Source organism: Ammospiza nelsoni, chromosome Z (genome assembly GCF_027579445.1).
Source record: "Ammospiza nelsoni isolate bAmmNel1 chromosome Z, bAmmNel1.pri, whole genome shotgun sequence".
In the NCBI taxonomy this organism is placed as follows: domain Eukaryota; kingdom Metazoa; phylum Chordata; class Aves; order Passeriformes; family Passerellidae; genus Ammospiza; species Ammospiza nelsoni.
Genome location: NC_080669.1, coordinates 70058949 through 70076753, shown reverse-complemented (window position 1 = coordinate 70076753; position 17805 = coordinate 70058949). Strand labels below are relative to the sequence as shown.

Genomic DNA, 17805 nt, shown 5'->3' with positions numbered 1-17805 from the left:
TTTGAACTAACTGTTCATCTAGCTAGAAACTAGAGTGACGATTTCAAAAGTCTGTGAATTTGCATGTCATAAATGTTTTGGGGTTTCTGTCTCATTTTCTCAATTCATCACTAGCAGTTAGTCTTAAACATTTAATTCTTCCTTCATTTCATATATAAAATACTTTTAGTCTGTTTTGAGTTTTCCATCTTAATTCGGATAAGATTACTTCTTTCCCTACCCAAATTGTTCTTTCCCAGAAGTTTAATTGCACAAAAAGTCATACTAGCAAAAATTTAATTGCACAAAAAGTCATGCTAGCAAAAATCTGTTATTCAGTTCTCTTCTTGATGTCCTTTGTTACCTGTTACCAGACAGAATGTGAAACTTCACAGACTTTTTGTGTTAAATGTCAGAGAAAATACAGTACTATTTTTTTTTATTTTGATGGTTCTCCTGTTGATTGCTATCTCATGTCCTTCATTAAAAATGAAGTAGATTGTCCTTTTAAAAGAGGCTCATAGACTAAAACTGGTTCTTGAACTTTGCTTCATTTTATTGTCATCAATATGAGCCAAAGGGAGCAAAGGGCTGCTGTGATTTGCACAGGAAATATTTTGTGTGGACATTTCATATTCACTGTTCCCTTAAAACACATTTTATTTTTCTTCTGATGTCTTTTTAGATGTTAGAAAGAAATCATGTGTGTGCCTTCTCAGAAAGAAATCATGTGTGTGCCTCCTCTCTCCATCTCTGTATTTCACATCCTTGTCATATCATCTATTTTTAAAATTTTAATTAATTTCCTAATTGTTGTCATCTTTCCTAATTTGAAAATGTCTTAATTCATTGCCCTTCTACATGGTAAGGAAATTCTCATCTAGAAGTGACATTATGCAAGTAATTAATGATTAGAGCATGGATCTATTATTTCAACCACTCTGCAAACCAGCACATCATTTAGATCCACTGTGATCATAAAAAGTAGAATAGCTGATCCAGAATCTGCCATAGCAGCTGGCATCGACAGCACACCTGGTCTTTATCTGACTTTATTTTTGTCATAGCTTAAGTGTGTCTGCTCATACATTCCAGCTGACTAGGACAATTCTAGCTGTTCTTGTGGCCACATGAACAAGCTTTGCAGTAAGACTCAAGTGAGCCCTATCTTTAGGTGATTCTTCATGATCCTTTCTGGAACTGTATAAATCAGCCTTACTTGTGCTCAAGACTTAATGTTCAAGCTGAATGAGTGTGTGATTTGACCTCCCATTTATGGTGGACCTATTCTGTTTCTACTCTTTCCCTCCTGAGATGAGTTAAACAAAACCACAGGCAGTACTTGAGCTGTTTCAGAACCATCATTTTATAAAGTGGAGCACCATAATATTTAAATTACTCCTTCCTTTGACACATGCTGAAGCTTTCCCTGAATAGTTATGTCTCTGCAGGCAAATTTTTTTTCACCAGTTCACAGTGATGTTAGAATGATATTTATTTACTTATTTTCATATTTCAAGAAAAAATACTGTCAGTTGCATATGAAATTTTAAAAGCACAGTCTTTCTTTTGAGGAAAAAAAATGTGAAAATGCTTAGGGGACTCATTTACAAGGGAAGTGCTCCCCTAACCTAGTTAATAACTGAGTTAGGTGAGAGGGTGTTATGAGAGCATTGTCCCAGAGCCAGCAAGTGTTAGGCAAATTAATTAGTTGGTGGTTAGGGGAAAGTAAAATACTTTTAGGACTGGTTAAAAAGGAAATGAATTGTTGTCTACTACTCATTGCTGGCTTCACACAGTGATGGGAATCTAATCCATGCATTCCTGTGATCCTCAAAGTAAAAGCATCCAGGAAATTTGTCAAATTAAAGATGTGGTGGTTATAAGGCTCTGGAATCCTCTCACTGAGTCCCTGAAAGGGGCTTACAGGGATTTATGTATGTACCGTGAGTTAGATGCAAGAGAGGAATAGCAACAAAATACTCCTCAAGAATCAAAACAGTAAAAACTTAACTGGCAAACTTGAGAAAATCAGGGATCTTAAGAAAAAGTTAAAAGCAACATTGAATCAATAAAAAGCATTTGACAAAACATCAATTTAGCAAGCTCTAAGGCCATTCAATTTAACAAACTTTAACCCATCTGATTTTAATTTACTCAAAAATAAAAAATACGTATGTGTATATATTATGTATATAGTTTGAACTGGAAGAATAAAAGTTAAAATGTATTTCTCAATTATACTTGAAACAGTATCTTTTAGCAATAAGACCATTAACATTCAACTAACCTATGAACTTGATTTACACAAGTTTTAAAAAATATCCTACACACATACGCCTTTTCAAGTCTTGGACTCACTTGTCACTTGTCCATCCTTTTAGCTACTCCAATAACAAATGGGGGTTCCTTACCTCTAATACACATATTAAAGCAAGAAGAGCAATTGTTATTTAATTATGCATATCTTGACTTATACTTAGTGTCCTGCTCATAAATTTACAGTTGTTATTGTCTGACCAAATCAGTGTGTTGAAAATCAGCAAGAAGTACTTAGCAGTAGGCAAAAAGCTCATGTGTTGTCAACACTGAGGCACAATTCCAGAGCACACTACCATGCATTATTCTTCTTGTTCATGTACTCTCCTTTATATAAAATTTAAATTTATGACCATTAATTTTCAGAGGAATATCTTGGCAATTTGTACATGGTTAGAAGATATGACCTTCTTGAGATGTGACCTGCCGTCTGCAGTTGTGCAGGACTTTCAGGTGCCTAGAATACCTTACAATAATGTAAAGATATTCCTGTCACTATAAAGAGGAGGAAAAAAAGAGACATTTTTGTAACATGTGAAGCTATTATCCAGTATTGCAGTTATTTGCAGTTCTGAAGAGGAATGGCTGAGATTCCCTCCTCTACGCTTAGGGATGTTGCACTAAGAGCTGGTGTCTGTGCAGGGACAAGTAGTGATTTAGTTGGAATTATGTAGATCCTGCTACAGGAGCACGCTGGGAGCTATAGAAATAGATAGAGAAGAACTCATGACTGGCAAAGCCAACAACAGTCAGGACCTTCTGAACAGAAATATTAACAACTTAATAACTAAGAGAGGAATGGGAATGTGTTACTTTTACCATGTGTGTCAGGTGAGAAATAGTAACAAGTTTGAAAAACTATAGAAATTAATATTTGTTCAAGTGGATAATAAATGCTATAAAAATGTCTAAACTAAAAATTAGAATTTGATTTCCAACAGACAAGCCAGTGTAGCTCAAGATGAACTTTCCAGAAAATGTTTATACAGTGATATGAGCTTAAATAATTTTAAGTTGGAACAGGATAGCCAAGTATCTAGCCAACTTTTGGTCATGTGTTAATAAAGATTCTGAACTTCTGAAAGTTGAAAACATGGAGATGTTTATATATTGGCTTTCAGGAAACTGTAAAAAATTGAGTAAGTTTGTTTTTTACTAACACTGGATAAAATCTGTTGGCTTTCTAGTAGGCTCTGTTGCTACAGCTACAAGTCAAGTATTAATGATGGTTGGTGAAGAGCTGGGGTGCTGTTAATACTGCAGTAATCATCACCTGATTGGTGTTACTATAAGTGATGCCATTGCAAATGCATATGAGAACATTTGCAGCAAAGTAGATATAAACTCTCAGATCCCTTGGACTACATATTTTTTCATAACATAGTCCAGACTGCATTCTTGTTGATGAACTACTGGACTGTTTGCAGGTGGGTCAGCTTTTTAGGTAGGTTAAAACTATCATTAGCAGCAGAGTACTGTCCTAGGATTGAGAAAATCTTGTATCTAGTGTCTCTTTACTAAAATCCTTTCAACTGTACTGCCTTTTGCAAATTGATTTGTTTATACAGTGGTGGCAATTTTTCCCCATATTAGAGCTAAGGGATAAAATTACGTGTTTTGACTTTGTTTAAGCTTAATAAAACTGAAGTAAGAAAATCTTGTTTATAATTTTGAATGATTGCAGGGCAAAATTTGCATAGCTCTTGTATATTCTAGTGAATACACAGACACCATCTGTTGAGAATGATAGCCATATGGTGAACTATTTATAGAAAATGTTTATATTCATTGTGTTGTTGATTATCTAGAAATCCAGAAAACGCACTTTTAAAATCTAGTTTATCAACGTGTGGAAAAATTTATTATGTAGTTTTGAAACTGAAAAGAATGCCAATAAACTGCATGTGTTTTGTTGTCTGTCAAAGATTTTTTATAAAACTTTACAAAAGTCTAAATCTGAGAAATGAGTGAAAAAAACCTCCAGGGTATTAAAAGGTGGGAAGTTCTCTAACAATTTTGTTTGTGGAAAAAACAAATGATGGAAGAGCAGTTACTGACACAATGCCAAGACAGAGAGCTTATCTGCATGGCAGAAGACAGCAGTCTTATATCTAGTGTACTTCTAGGTATGTTAATCTGTCTTCCAAACTGCAGATGTTCCCAGATCTTTGGTATCCAGATTTGCTGGATGTTGGAAATTCATGCTGTTGCTACAGTTACAAGTCAACTATTAATGATGGTTGGTGAACAGGTAGGATGCCATTAATATTGCAGTAATCATCACCTGCTTGGTGTTACTATAAATGATGCCCTTATAATGCATATGATAACACACTTTCTAAAATGCGTGGGAGGCTATGAAAGGCAGTATCTCATTGCTCCTGTATGAAAAGAAGCAGGTGAAAGGTATTAATCCATTATTGTACATCTTTTGGTTAATCACAAAGTCAAGCTTAGACCCTAGTGCTGGATGTACCAAAAAAAGCCAATGGGATTTTGTGGAAAATCTCACTTTGACCTTTCTGGGTAAGCAAGGATCCTGTTCCATAAATGAGTTGGTCAATAACAAGGTATATGTCACATCTGTCATCACAAGGATTATCCTTTGTCTGCTTATCCTCTTCTGACATAGCTAATCAAACCATACTGTGATTTTAAAAAATCTGTCAGAAGTAGGCTTAGTTCCTTGCCTGGCACTTCTAAAGCATTGGTGGCAGAACATAACATCAATAAGCAAAAGGGAACAGTACTACACACTGTTTGACTGCCATTCAAGCCCCTATCATGTATACAGTTACAGCATGAATTTCACAAGTAAATGAGGTTAAAGAAGAGGCTCCCCATATGCAATACACTTTTCTGATTGTTATCAGTCTCTCTCTTGTGCAGATATATTGATGAATAATATGAAAAAGAAATACTCTCTGATGAGTAATCTCCAACAGAAGGTGCGAAAAAACATAAGGATTGCCATATCCCATTTAACCTTACTTAATATGAGCTACTTTTTAATACTTGGGAGTCTTTTATGGTGAGGCCTTTGCTAGCCTTGCAATACAAAAGCATGTACTTTAATTAACAACTATAAAATTGCTTAAATAAGGTTTCATGCTAATTGGATGCTTTTTTTTAATACTCAAACCTGCCTTCTAGAAAAAGTGAAAATAAAATGAATGAAAAAGAAGAAAGTATTGTAAGAAGAAAGTTGGTACATCTTTTTGTATTCAAAAGTATAGTAAGCACAATGTGTTGGCTAGGGCAGAGACCTGTGATCCAAACTTCTAATAATGTCTCACACTATCTTTGTTCCCCATTTAAATGACATTCTCCATTCAAATCACATTTGTCTGCATTTTTCTATCCTTTGATATGCTTTTTTCTTGGTTTAGGAATGGTATTCCACAATGTAGTGCTCCTGCTGAGACTCTCCAAACCACTGAACCACTGCTTACTCCATTCCCCCTTCCCTCCCCTCCCCTGTGGTGCTGTGGAGAGGAGAATTGGAGGCACAAAACATAAACATCATGGGTTGAAACAAGAGTAATTTACTGGAAACAACACTGAATGAAGAAAACAAGTAGTAACAGCAACAATACTAACAACAGAGGGTACAAGAAAGAGGCAAGCAATTCACATGGAAACCCCCTGGCAAGAGATAACACCCAACTGCTCCCTCCACCCCACTGGCTCCAGAGAAAACCTTTCCCCATGCCCAGAAAACAACATGAGATGGTATAGAGTAACCTCCAGGTCTCAGCCATGCCCCTTCCTGGCTAGTGCAAAAATTAACTCTGTCCTGCCCGGAACCAGCATGGCTTTGATGGGAATACTGCTAGGTATATTCATTTGTGTATTTATTGTTAGGATTCATTGGTTTCTTTAAAGGTATGTATCTTGTCTTCGTAACTAGGTACTTGTATTCTATAAATCATCACTTGGATGTGTGGCACTTCACTGTTTTATCACTGTGTAATTAACCTGGTGATTGCTATCCTGTGACTTGGGTGGCTTTTCTTAAAAACAGATATTTCCTTTCATCTGTAAATAATTTGCTCTCCTTTCAACTCTGTCTCAAACCCTGTTCTCACTAGGGATTTTTAAGTGGAGATACGCATGTTTATTTTTCTTATCTATTCTTTTCTCTTTCCTCTTTCAGGCCTCTATTGATCCAAGTTTCCATTCTTAGTAGATACATAGTAATATAGTGATTGTAAGTGTAATGTAAGTGTAATGTGTAATTGCTAAATGTATAAATGTGAATTACTGGATTCAAAATACTGACTTCCCTGATTGTACACAGTGGCTTAGCTTCTCGTCTTATCTATAGACTTTCTTGCTACGCCTGCATGGGAAGAGGCTGCAGGACACAAGCTGACAAGCTAAAAGTCTGTCTTGTCCATCAAGGCATTGTTTCATCCTTTTTCTACTTTTAGATAAGGGATTTTTCATCAAAGTTTTAGTAATGTAGTGTAATTCAATTTCCATACAGGGATCTCAATTTCTTTGTAAGCTGTAATGAGCTGAGACATGCAAGTCCCCTGTAAGGTAGAGGAGGAAGTATTAATATGAGAGTTAAACAAATGGAAAATCTGGTCATTCAAGTCACTTTGAAGCTTTCTTCTATACTGCAAAACTGGTCTGTAGCAAAGCAAAGAGTAGAACCTAGTTCTTTTGACTAAATTTAAGATACAAAACTGTCACATAGTAGCTGATCTGTGGCGGCTGTTGCTGTCCTCTGTTCCTTTGTGGCAGCAAAGGGGAGGTGACTCAGCTTTAGCGAGGCTTTAATGGTTATCTAATTTGAATCACCTTGCATTCATTTTAGGAAGTGGTAGTCCTATTAGTTTTTCTCTGAAGAGGATGGGGAAGACTGTATGCTTCTCCTGACCTTAAAATGTTCACTGTTGCACCAAAAAGCCCTTGCTTTGTTGTTGCAACAGTGAATATTTCAAGATCAGGACAAAGCATACTGTGGTGGTGGCCACAGTGCAGATCCCAGACCTTTGCAGCTGTAACTGTTGTCTCTTAGAGCTATGGCCTTTCCAAAGTTATTGACTTCTCTCATGGCTTTCCTGAATGTACTTCCCTCTGTCTTGCCAGGTTGGCACTGCTTAAGAAAGGATGACAAGTCCTAGAGGTCTTATTGCTTCTTCCCTAAGTCGAGTTGTTAATGTCAAACTGACCTTGGAAAGTTTACAGTCACAACGCAGATACAGCAATGTTGGTGAAGGGAGTAGTAAGTGTAAAATCTGCCTATACACAGTGATTTGGGCATTTCTGATGCTGACTCATGATTTGACCCAGAAAAACTTTTTGATTGGGATATTTCTTCCCCTCTTAACTTCTTTCTAGGGTCTAACAACAAAATTTAGTCTTTGGGAAGAGTGGGAAACCATTGTGCATACTGCCTCATATACCAAAGAGGGAATTAAGAATTGTCATTCTGATAGTTGACACTGTAAAATGTCATTGAAGAAAGCTTTTTCATGTTAGTCTTTAGATTGACAGGTTATGACAAAACTGCATTCATGTTGCTTGAATACATCTTTTGTCTAGTTTTACATGCTTTTTGACTTGTCTAGAAAATGACATATTAGGGTTTTCATTAGCCTTAACCAGGTGTGATTTTTTTTTTATGGAAGATACCTTGGTAGGACTACAGCTGAAGGCGAGTAAATCAGTGAAGCTTAGAAATGCCACAGCCCTTCTTCAGATGGTAGCAGGGAATTGAAAGACTCATTAATCAGCAGCCAAGTCACAGATGTGATGTCTTTCCTGCAACAGCCAACAGACTGTGAAAGTCACATCCAACACATAAAACTGTTAAATAAGGCACATCTACAAACATTCTTAAACTTTTGTCTTTCCATTTTACTTGAAAAACACAACTCTTTTAATGTTTTCATTATTGAGTTCCTTTATTTTAAAGAAAAATATTTTTTTGTTTTCCAAGCAATACTATTTCGTTTAGGAAACAAAAGTAATCGCTGACACTGTTTTCACCCTTTGTTCATTTTAATACAACATATTCATTTAAATGGAAACACAGTTTTGATTGCAATGATTAATGTAAAGAGTTTTAATATTATAAATTTCTGTACACAGAAAATGTGCATGGAAGTTTTGACAGAAAAAAAAATTAATACAGGGATTTTCTGCATATAAATGACTGGATATTTTCTAAATGATTTTCCAATACTTTCCCCTACTACAAAAATCATGTGGAACAAAGATTCAGTCATGCTGTCATACTGTAGTGCTGCAATGTAGACAGTCATAAAATGTTTAAAGTGAAATTAGTTAGAAGATTTTTATTAGTTAATCAACCTGCACTGAATTTTTCACCTGCAGTGATGGGAAAAACCCACAATAAGAAGCCAAAGAATGATATCGCCATACATTTTTTCCACATCATGCTTCCTTAAACTTTCTGCATCCCTGGAATGAAGGAGTGTTTAGTCAGAAGTCTGATACTACCTCATTATTTTTTTCCCCCTCAGATTATCTTTAAATTGATATATTCCCCATGGATAAAAATTAATTTTACTCTGTCAGAGTGTATGAATTTGTTAGAATTTTTGTATTTGCTAATTCCTTGGTCTCCCCAGTTTTCGCATTTTTTCCAAAATAAATGTTTAGTATAATAAAAATGACTCACTAAAATCTGAGTCAGATGAGAACAGTTTCCCACCATCATCTGGGATGAGTAATTTCTTAATAGCCATAGTCTGATCTTCTGTTTCTCTCTTTAGAACATCTGTCTTACTTTTGGTCTTCATATCCAAAAGTAGATTTTAATTTGCAATCCACATTCTTCACTCACTTTTTTTATTTCCAGGGTTGCCAGTTGCAAAGTTATTTTGGTCTTATTGAATTTAAGTAAATTGAACTGTATGTAAGTATAGTGCCTGCTGAATCAGTAAACATCGTAGTGCACACAAAAGATGAGGAAACAATGGTGCTGCATTTATTGCAGCAATAAGGTCTTATATTATTGGTACATCAAAAGTTATAACTGCTTTGCCTTTACAAGGTTCTGTCAGCAGATATTTGAAATAAACATCTCTTTAAGTTATATTTGTAACAGACTTTTTCTGTTTACTCAAATGTGGTGCTACTGCTTGTTGTTGGAGGACTTGTTAAGGCAAATACTATCATGTTGTCATTTTAGAAAGAACTGTTGTTATTTAACAACCATTTTTTGCATTTTAAAGAGATTTCACTATTGGTATCAGGGACAATTTTAGTTTTGTTTCATGTTTGACCATAAATTATTGTCTAAGTTTTTTCTCATTAGCTTTCTGTTGTTGCTTTATCCCAGCAATTAAACATCTCTGTAAAAAGACCCACCCTCTAAAATAATACAGAAATTATCCTTTTAATTGTACTAATAAAAAGCGTGATAGCTGAATTTAAATACTACCAAACTCTTCCCACAAACATATTAACAAAATTATATCAGTCAATAAATATAGTCAGTAAAATAACCATCATGATTTCTCTTGGGATAATTACATGGGTAATTCAACAGTACATTGGGATAAAAACTGAGAGCATTAATATGATATATAGGTAAACCTCTGTAAACGGTATGTAGACAATTAAAGGTTTTCTTGTCTTTCAAGTAAAAAAGAAACCTTTAAAAATATGTCGTAGCTCCTTAACAGTAAATTTAATGTCCATTTCTGTCTTATATTTGGCATCTCATTTTTTATTGTTTCATATGGAGTCACTGTTAGATCATGCAATAGAAACAGTGGGCTTTATAACCTCTAAGTGAATGCAGAGACAATCTGGTATTCTTTGTATATCTCAGTGATAGATGGTTGTTGCATAGTAAAATTTTATAGAGTGGTTTCAGAATTTTAACATTAAAAATGAATGGTCATTGATCTCTGTCTATCTAAATTTCAGTGCCATATTGTCATAGTTCAAGGTGACCTATGGGATTCATATACTATGAAGTTATGCTCACAGATCATTCTCCAATATCATGCCCAAGCCTCAATATTTGGATATTAACCGATGTGAGTTAACCAGCTTCAGTCTATAACTTTCTGAGCAAGAAAAATTCAGAGATACTTATCTGACAAAAAATGCTGCTTTTTTCTGTTACTTTTTCATCAGGAAAGGCGTGAGTCCAGAACAAGGTTTGTGTGATCAGGCTTTCATAGTGTTTTCACTATTGGTAAAAATTTTTCTTAGAAAATTAACAGATTCTGAAGTCTTAAAAGACCATGCTTTAGTTCATAGCAGCTTAAAGGAATTGCTCTAATACTTCTAGAAGTATGTATTGTCAGTTTGTTGTTTACTTATTTATCTTTATTTCAGTGAGGATTGATCCTCCTTTGGAGAAGGAAAGTTCCTCCTTATACCATGATACTTTAATTCTTTCATTAGTTTATGACATTTCCTGATTTGTTTTTTTAAATTTGTTTAGTTTTCTGATTTTAATCTATGTTGTCACATGCTAAATTTTTGTACATGGAGTTCAATGACTGATTAATCTTTTCATTCCATACTAAAACATAATCCTGAATGTGCTCACTCACATCCTTAATGAGTTGACTCTGTGAATTCAGTACAATAAATTCAATTCAACATGTTAAGCTAGATTGTATGCCTGCAGTTTTGTGGCATGGGAGGACTACTTAGAATTAACAATGTTTCTTTGGCCTGTATTTCTCACATATTTGGTTATGTGTCTGTAATTTGCAGAGAATCATATGCTTGTGCTGCAGTGCATAGTTTGTATCTTGTCCATATACATACACTGAAAACACAGGCTACTGAAATTTTAATTAAAATTTGAATGGTGGCTTTTACAGGCACCTACTAGATATTCTAATGATGCAGAGATCTTTTGTTGTAAAATAAGGAAATAGTGTACTATACCATTAGACTGTTTACTAAATCCAGTCTACGCCAAGAGCAGTTTTGAGACATTATTTTATTCAATTTGATTCAGTTATGATTTATTAGAAATTTTTCTTGAATGTTAGTACTACATGCTACATATCTGTTCATATAGAGGCAAACAATTTACTATATTGCTCATTTTGGAACGGTAGTGTGTTTACGGTAAATCTTTACCATGATGCAGCAAATTAGAATTTAAAGAAGTGATGCTCTATATCTCAAGTAATACACCTTTAGTCTTTGGTTACTGTATCATCTCTTGGTTTGAAAAAAAAAATTGTTAGAACAAGTGAAGTTTTTATGCACTAGTTCCTCCTGCTGGGCTAAGAAATAGCAAAGTTATGGTTTCACAAAGTTGATGTCAAATACCCCTGCAGTTACTGTAATAAAGAAATTAGAATGAAGTTTTCCTACTGCAGTGAAATAGCTAAGGAAGAAGGATATAGAAGGGAAGATAATTTTTCTATTGCTTATAATACTTTTCTCATAGTTTATTGAAATGATAAATAATAGGTTTGAAACATGTAGAACAAGCTTTGACATAACTGAATTAATTTTAAAAGAGCTGAGTTCTTATAGGGAACATGCACCCTGTGAACAGTGTTGTTTCCTTTAATAAAATTTTCTCAGCATCCGATAATGACATAAAAATAATGCTTTTAAATCTTCTGAAGCAGACTTGTCAAGTTTTTCGTGGCATCTTGTAATTGTGAAAACTAAAGGGTGTGTTTTAACTCTCCTCAGTTATGCATCTACATCAGGTTCTTCTCATGCTTATTCTTCTCCATAGTTTTAAATGCGTGGGAGAATTTGATCAGTGTCCTTTTTATATTCAAAATGAGTCAGCTTCTGTCTCAAAAGTGTCTTATTGTCATAATGTCACTGCGTCTCAAGATTTGTGACCTTTTGCTCCATATGGACTCATGGTAGACCTTGTGTTTTTGCAAACTAGATTGCTTTTGTTCCCCTGCTAGGGGGTATCAAAGCCTTTCGGACTGAAATTTTACATGCGAGTAGATTTGCAAATAAATAAATAAATAGAGTAAAATTATTATACTAAAAGTACCCAACAGCAACTGAAAACACCCAACAAAGAAACAAAATTAAAGTTTATGTATAATAAGGACCGCCAGATGTCGCAAAGGCATCGTGGATGAAGTGGGTTTTTATCCAAAATGTGGCACTTATATGAGGAATAGTAGTATTGTGTTGGAGAGTTGAAGAGGCCATAACAGGTCAGTGAAATGTCCTTCAAACATTTGATTTTTACATTTGAGAATAGACCAAGATGAAAAGATAACCACATATCTGACATTGACATTGCTACCATTTAGACAACTGATGCAATTGCCTTATTCAATGGGCTCAATCAGATCTTTATTACTTTGAAACCTACATAACAGATTTAATTTTGGTGGGGTTTTTTTCTTATAAAAAATTAGGGCTATGAGCAGTACGAGATCACAAACTTCTAAGCGTAAATTTCTTATAATATGTATAAAGTTTCTTTTTCTCCTTGCTCTTTTAAAATGTCAAATACTATTAAAAATAGTACCAAGAATAACAAGTAGATTTGAAAGAATTCGAACTGATTTGAACAGCATGTGTAATTCAGAGTAAAACAAGTTGAACTTGTAAATAAGTATTTGATGATTGATATTTTTATTGAAAGAGAATGAGTATGATAGTGGATAAAGTGACTTTTCTTATTGAGAGAAAATGTAGTGTTTTTAAACATGTCTTCAGTATGAATGGAAGCCATGTCAAAAAAAATGAACAACACATAATATCTTTTAAAAGGTAAATTAACATAAGTATATCACTTAGTTTATGGATCAAATTTTACAACTAAAAAAATGTTGTGTGTATTCCTCGTGTCATAAACTTACATTTAAAAGATAATGTTATTACCTTTGTTAGGTCATGGAAAAACCTAATTTTAACTGAGTTCGTGGTAGAATTTAAAGTATATTTAGAAGAAGAAATGCCAATGCAAAAAATTAAGTCCAAAATATGTATTCATGTACAGATCACAGTCAAATCCCTAGTAATTTTAAGTATTTTAAATACATAATTCAACAATTAAGCTGCTATATGCTTGTGTTTAATGGGCTCTGCCTGAGTATGCAGGAGCTGCCAAGATAAAATACGGAGCAAATACGGAACATGCATCATTCTAATTTAATTATGACTCTTCTTAAAATATAAAATAAATAAATGTGTTTGTGGTTTTGTGTTGTATGTAGAAATCTGAAATCTTTATTGCTAAGATTGAATTTGATTTTGTTTTGTATGATTCTTGCTGATTTCTCTGTTGCTCAGGCACATGTGCATATACCACTTAAACACATGATATACAAGTATAAAAATCATATTGAGTCAAATCTTTAAAATTTGCAGACTGTTTTAATTTTTAATTTATACAGATTACATATATATATATATATATATATATATATATACACACTTCACTTACCTTTCTGCTTTTGCGTGTTATACATAAAAAATAAATTAGTTACATACTTTTGCATATATGTATTTATATAATTTTTGTTAAACCAGTAAAATGTGCCCTGGACTTCCCTCTTACGTCAAATAAAATGCTTGTTGAGGACTGATTTGTGAAAGCAACCATATCTTTAGTTCTGATTATGGTTTTGATTAATTCTTTCTATTGTAATTGTTATGTCAGTTAAGTTTGGAACTTAAGAGGCAATTCCTAACTTAACAAACATATTTTCTTAATATTCCATAGATAGCAAACTCTTTATCTTTAAAGTCTTTGTGTGACAATGGAGGGTTTCTTAAGGCATTGGGTTTTTAAATGTGAACAGATTTATGTATGTGTTTGTGTACTCTGCTTATCAGCTACATACATATGGAATACTTTTGTCTTATTTTAAGACTTTATGTATATTTAACCTTTAGTTTAACTAGCAGGTTGTAAGATTTTCATAAAAAATAGATGAGCTTTGAACTTACTGAATGTTATTGGTGCAGAACCATCAATCACTTCTAAGGTTAATGAGAACATATGCTTTATTTTTGGTAGTTATATTGGTAAAATTATTTAGCATAGAGAAGGATTTTGTATCCTTTTCTCTGTATTAGATCATAATTTACAGTTTTTGAATGGCAGATTATAGGCATATAATAACTTGTTATTCAAGTTAAAGTGAGAAAAAGACAAATAAGTATTTGTATAAACTTCTTGTACAGCGAATCGGATAATCGGTGATATACTTCTATGGCAAGTATTTATCTGTAGAGCTATATCTTTATAGCTACATTGACCTGCAATGTATTACAATTTTCTTGAATGTTTTTACTTTTCTGCATCCTGTTCTGTTATCTTTTAATAAAAGGTGACTTATGTAGGTGGTGCCCAAATTACATCACTCACTCTCTCAATGAAATAAAAAGTCAATACCTGAATGACAGTCTGGCACGGGGAAGGGGGAGTATGCAATTTCATGTGGTAAAAACATACTGTGGTAACAAAGATGGAATCCATCCCTATATTGCATAGCTTCCTGATCGTATTTTTAAACCTGATAGCAACAAAGAGCATTTATTTGTTGCCAGGCTATTGGAGGATTTATTTCTGAACTCAAATCCCACTTATCAAGAAAATTGCATCCTCTTTGTCTCGCAGAAGGGTATACGTCATCATGGCATATTTAGTTATTTGGCACTATAATATTGTTACCTTGCTTGAAACACATGGTCTCTCTTGATATACAAGAAAAAGCGGAATCCATTTCAATAAATTAATAGGTATGAGAATCCCAATCCATCGTTCTTTTCAGAGGTTCACATACATTGTAATGAAATGCATTAGGAGTTTTCTTCACTTGAAATCCAAATGAGACCCATTTTGGCTCACACCCTTGACAGTCCCTATTATAAGCACTGCTGTCTCCTGTTCATGTGTGGCCTTAGTAAAATGCTTCCTTTGTAAGATGCACGGAGACAATATAATGCCATGAAAGATGAAGGTGTCAAAACACAAAGTTAGAAGCAATCTAATCAATGCCTCCTGATTTAGCCTTTGAAGGCTTTCTTCATTAAAAGTCTTTAATTGTGAGGCTTATCTTGAGGTAGAGCTGTTACTTAATATTTTTCAGTGTCATTCTTTGGACAGTCATTTGTACCTTTTAAATGTAATTTCACTATTCATTGTTTCGTAAATTGGATGCCTTGTTAGCAGTAGTGGTGGTGTGAATGACTTGCATTCAAGTGATTGAAGGTAGTAGTGTATAAATGCTTGGGTCTCTCCCCCTGAAGGGTAATGTGTTTTATTTCTCAGTATGTCATTGTAAAATATATGGTTTTCATTATGAGTCTTTTTACTTCAATGTGTAGGAATGCAGGTTGGAATATTTTAAAATTATAAAAGAAAGGCTTCTAGCTCAATCTTTCTGAACTTCTAAAAATTTTCAGATCAGTGCAAGCATTATTAATCCTATCTAAAAATGTGATCTCATATTATGTTTTTCTAAATACATTTTGAAAAGGTATGAGATTGAAAAAGGTGGTACATAGGCTTTCTTCTTCACAAATGATCATGAAGTTGGTAGTGGTTGCTAGAAAGCAACTTCTGGAAATCAGTTAAAAATGAAGTGGTTCTGAAAAAAGATAATTTGCAAATGCTTTTAAAATAAAAACTTTCTACCTAAAACCATCAACTTAAAATAAATTAAAGCCTACAATGGAAGTAATGTTTGGGGGTTTTTTGAGCCACATGATATATCCTTATATATATCTATGTGTATGTTGAATTGTACTTAGTACCATGTGTGTATTCATGTAACACACGTATGTTGTATATCAGCAAATGCACTTTCATATTATACTATTTACTTTCTGTCCAATTTTGAAAGATGTATTGGAAAATGCACGTTGCATGTTTTTATAATCTGTCATGAAACCTTCAACTGTTAAATGCCTGGAATATCAGGAAACCTAAAAATCTCAGAATCAACAATTTAAAAAAATATACTGAAAACAAGACAAAAATATAAAAACTACGCAACTGTTTTGCAGAAATCCTTGAAAATGGAAAAAGAATTGAGGAAACTTTGACCTGATTTTTAAATGGCTAGTGTCATGAGTACAGCTGCTCTTAGTAATTATTTGTGATAGGTTGTTTTTGAATCCCATATGTATAGCAGCTCCAGGCCCAACTACATCATTTGCTGGCACACAAACAGATTCTTCCAGGTGCAGAAAATTAAATTTTAATATATTATTTAAATATTAAGAGAATTACAGTTTCAGTAATTTTACTGCTACAGCTGGAGTGCAAAGTGTGTCTGTACACAGCTTGTTGCATAGTCTGCTAGAATGAAAATTCCCATTGGCTTGAAATACTTTTGAGGAAGTAAATGTTTGATGTAAAGATAAAACCATATGTTTGCTACACAGTCTGTTTTTAAAATATTGTTTGGAACTTGGCCTATTTATAGCCTAAGATTTTAAAATGTTACATTGTAGTTTATGAGAATCCATATCATAAAATGGATGAAAGTTTAAGAAATGGAAAGGAAAAACTTAATTAGCCCCTGAGGGCTTGAGTAAGACAATTCCAAAAAATTGTAAAGCAGATAGCCTAAAACATGTATTTAATAATGTTGATGTATTTTCTGGATTAAAGTTCAGACATGGAACTTCAGTGTGTTTAATCACAGGAAAAAATGTGTTTCTGAATTGAGGATCTCAACACTTTTTCCAGGTTTAAGAGAAATACCTAGAGCTAACTGACCGGTTTACTCCAAGGTTTTGCCCTAAGAAAATTAGAAAGTTATCATAAGAAGGTAAAGTAAGTGCTAAGTAAATTGTATGAAAGTGTAATTGCACTGAACTGAAAATACCATATAATAAAATATGGTTTTAATTCTGGTAATTTTTTTTATGCCCGTCCATTCTGGTTGCTCATTCCAACATACTTTTAACTACGTTTGGAATAAGCAGCAACATCCAAGTTTAAATGTGGGTCAAGCAGACTTGGAATGCACTTCTCAGGGGTTTTTTTTCTGATTGGAAAGAAAACAATTGAGTGTAAATGTGTGTTGAAAAAAATCCAGTGCTATTCTACGCAGATTAGCAGTTTACAGGGTCATCATCTAACAATTATATCTCCTGTACTTCTGTGGCCTTCTAATAAATATGGCAATTTGAATCTCTTCTTTAGGAATCTCATATAATTCTTTATAAGAATTAATTAATTGATCGATTTTCACTATGCATCATTAGAAATCAATGGTTCATTGGAGTACCTTCAGCCTTGCACAATACTCTGTTTTACCAAGTGAACGTCTGTTTTCACTTTTTATAACCTATTCATGCTTGAAAGGGCCTTAAACAGGATTGTATTGTCAGCCTGCATTCAGTGTCATTTAATTTCTTTCCTTACTCAATAAATTGTGAAATGTTGTTTAGGTGAATTTAAGTTATGGATTTGAGTTCTTCACTGATTACTCTTCGTGAAGGGCAGTTGTTTCCATTGGTTTTCGTTTTAGTACTGAATGTTGATTTGGATTCATTTTAATTGTAAATTATTATACCACAGCTTTTGTCCAAAGTTCC

The 17805-nt window shown here is 33.7% G+C and overlaps 1 protein-coding gene across 1 annotated transcript in view; it reads left to right on the top strand.

Moving 5' to 3' along the window:
* KIAA0825 (KIAA0825 ortholog) overlaps positions 1–17805 on the top strand; it is a 236229-nt gene that overhangs the window by 128985 nt on the left and 89439 nt on the right. The window lies entirely within an intron of this gene.